Source organism: Gastrolobium bilobum, unplaced genomic scaffold (genome assembly GCF_033153095.1).
Source record: "Gastrolobium bilobum isolate Gb01-03AN ecotype WA unplaced genomic scaffold, APGP_CSIRO_Gbil_v1 utg34197, whole genome shotgun sequence".
Taxonomy (NCBI): domain Eukaryota; kingdom Viridiplantae; phylum Streptophyta; class Magnoliopsida; order Fabales; family Fabaceae; genus Gastrolobium; species Gastrolobium bilobum.
This window is the reverse complement of record NW_026897668.1, coordinates 96,583-100,098: the sequence shown is the minus strand read 5'-3', so window position 1 is coordinate 100,098 and position 3,516 is coordinate 96,583. Positions and strand designations below refer to the sequence as shown.

At 36.1% G+C, this 3,516-nt stretch overlaps 1 pseudogene; it reads right to left on the bottom strand.

Annotated features, from left to right (window-relative positions):
- Nucleotides 1-890: 890 nt before the first annotated feature.
- On the bottom strand, nucleotides 891-3,193 carry LOC133309146 (probable splicing factor 3A subunit 1; annotated as a pseudogene).
- Nucleotides 3,194-3,516: the final 323 nt, after the last annotated feature.

The window sequence follows — 3,516 nt, the reverse complement described above, 5'->3', positions numbered from 1 at the left end:
CATTAATTAATTTTTAATTTCCAATAATCTTAACCGTTAGATGCAGAAAATTAACGATTAAGATTTGGTGTAAGTTGATCCTATCCCATATATATATATATATATATATATATAGGGGCAGGATATTCTTACATCGGTGTAAGAGTTAAAAGTATTAAGGAAATATCATTACAATTCAATGATTGTTACATTTTAAAATAAACAATATTTTATGGGTTATATTACTCTCATGTTACATCAGAGTAATATAACTTCCCACAGATTTATCGATTCTTTTTTCTCTTTTTTAATAGATAGATAGACCCATCACATGATTGTATTTACAACATGAGATAATATATCTCTTATTACATGAGAGTAATATAACCTATATTTTATTAATGAATATGGTATTGAACATTTCATACGGTTTCATTGACATAGTTTGCAAGGAAGTTGTAAAACAACTATATCACCTAACAGCTTAAGTTTATAAGTAATGGATTTTCAATATATATCTCTTTAACACATTCTTTCGCATAAGAGTCATTTACACTTGAAGTGTGTATATTGCATATGTACATTTTTTTTGTTCTATTTTATGCTCACTTAATTTCACTAGAAATTGAGAGATACTGAGATAGTGAGAATCAAACTTGTGACCCATAATAACCTTGGTTTTTATATCATGATAAGCATCAATTCAACCCAATATTTTAAGCTTAAGCTTATAAGTGATAACTTTCTATCATTTTGTATTGTATCTTTCAAATAGAAGTCTCAATTTATATCTCCTCTTTCTAACTTGGACAACGAGAGCACTAGAAATACAGGAAGAGGCCTGGATAAGACCCAAGGCTACTACTCATCGGCCTTTTAATAAGCAGACCAAATGAACATAGCAACATGGGCTGTGTCGAGGACTAGATTAGCATCACGGGCTTATGCAAAAGGACAGATTCTCCAATCTTCAAACCTGGGTCCATATCATGGATCCAGTCGTGGTATCTGTTTTATGGAGTGAATTGAGTAATGTCATTAACACAATTACACAAGCAAATCTTATCTCTATGGTTTTGTTGACCCTTTATTGTATTGATATGGACATCAAAAAGGGTAGTTTTTATACACTTTTATGTTTTATGGAGTGAATTGAGTAATTATTTTTTGGGGATCTTGGCTTAGTAGCTAAGATTAGTTTTTATATTTGTGAATCTCTGTCTCTGCCTTGACAGCATTGGAAACCTCTTCCTCTGTGGTACCAAAGATATCAGGACGGGTCCGAGCAAGTCCAACAATGTTTCTTGATATTTCATCATCTTGAGCCAGAGTTGTCTCTCGAATTTTGGCAAACATCCTTTCTTTTTGTTCTTTGTACTTGGGATCAATGAGAGAAATTCGCATATGTTCTGACATTTCACTAATAGGAATTAGCTCACCAGTAATGGGAGAAACAACAAACTTGGTTGAATCTCTTTCAGCAGGAATCCTCTCCTCTGGTCTCTTCCAGTTCTTCACAATCCTCATCGGTGGTTCAGGGTCTTCAGTAACCCTGACTTCATTCTTCTTCTCATCATCATTATCTTCCAAACTAGCAGCTCTCATGCCCTCTTCAACAAGTTGGGCCTCTTCCTCATCCATTTCCATTTCTACCTCCTTTCCTGGCTCAACAATATCTTCTTCCATGGCCGACACCTTGCTTCTCCTTATAACCTCCTCAATGGTCATTAGAGGAGGTAACTCTTCATCCTCATCATCAGCAAAATCAATCATTTCAACCACCACAAAATCATGCCAATCAATCATAGCCATCTGTAACCTTTCCTGCTCTATTTCATCCTCAGCTTTTTGCCTAGCTTGCTTTTGTGAACGCTCCCATTCGAGCCTATTCACACACCTTTCAAGGACAGTAGTCATGTCAGAAACACTTTTCTTCAGCTTCTCTGTCAAACCCTACAGAGGCATCAAAACCTTTGAATATGCATCCGCAAGGGAAGTAAAAAAAGTAAACATGCTGTGGGTTGGTTTCAAGAAATGGAATTGGGGGTTATTAACTTCCCTACTCGTCAATCCTGTCAAGAAAGATTTCCCATTTCGAGCAACAAACTGTGCTGTAAGCTTTATAATATCCAGCTCTTCCCCCGTAATTCCTTCCGGAAGCCGAACTGTATACTGCTCAACTTCAGGGGGTTCAAGAACTTTCCTCACAGGTTTAAACTGGGCAGAAATATCAGGCTTTTCGGCTGCTGCCACACCATTACTATCAGGGGCCGGCGCAGAGGGGGCTAATTCAGGAACAGCAGAGTCTGCAGACTGCAAAGGAGGTTGCACAGCAGAAGATTGATTCTGAGCACGAAATTCAGCCAATCGATGTTGATAGTACGCATGATAGGGATCTGATGAGTTCAGGAAATTAAACTTGGCATTGCCTGTGCTTTTAGCAATAATCGTCTTTTCAAACTCTGGACCTTTTTTAGCCACAAACTGGGCGGTTTTATCAACAATGGTTCTAATGTCTGGAGGGGGATGTATAATTCCAATAGTTCTAGTGTGGGTGGCAACTGTTGCTGATGCCGGAACAAAAGCTGAATTTGATTTATTTAGCACCTCATTTAAGGATTTCTCATCCCTCTCCTCCTCAGTCACTTGAGACTCTGGGAGAGGAACTAGATTTCCATCAGAAGGAGGAGCAGGGAGAGGCAATATAGGCAATGAACCTAACATGATGTAAATTCCTAAAACACTTCAAACATTTAGGTAATCATATAAAGTGAAATGAAAGAAAACACCAAAGCAACCTCTTGCTAACTAAATCAATCCCCTGCAATGAAAACAAAAAGAAAGTGAAAAAGTAGTCCAAATTAACTAAACTTATCAAGCTATTTGACAAGAAAGTATAAGTGGAAAAAACATCCAAGTACTATTTGACATAACAATAAAAATCATAAAGAAAACCATATTATTGATGATATATAGATTATAATAAATTAATATATAGACTTCGTTTGTATTCAGATGCGAAATTGAAAGAGAAAGAAAAAAAGAGGTTAATTTCCGCTGTTCAAATCTAGTGTAAAAAAGAAAAACGAAAACAACAAAATCTTATGTACCAGATTCTTCAGCACACAAAATCCAATCTGCAAACGAAGATCGGTGAGAATAATTTGGAACAGCAAAGATGAATTATGCAGAAGACCTAAGTGCGAACAAGGGTTCTTACTTCTTAGATTACAGAGGGGTGGGCTTCTTATTATCGAGCATAAAAAAAGAAGTACTTCTTGGGTGGGTCGATGGTCATGGGCTGGGCTAGCTAAGGCCCAAAACTGCTAACCGCCTAACTTCCTATGGGAGATAATTTTCTATTTTTCTTCAACACTAATGTTGTAGTTGTACGGTCAAAATATTTAATAAAACTCAGTAATTTTTTTAATATTTATAGATAAATCAAAACCGAACCATATTTATTGATAAGTTGATAGTAACAAGTAACAACGATTTATTTCGGAAAAAAAATTCGGCCTTTTTTTTTAACAGACC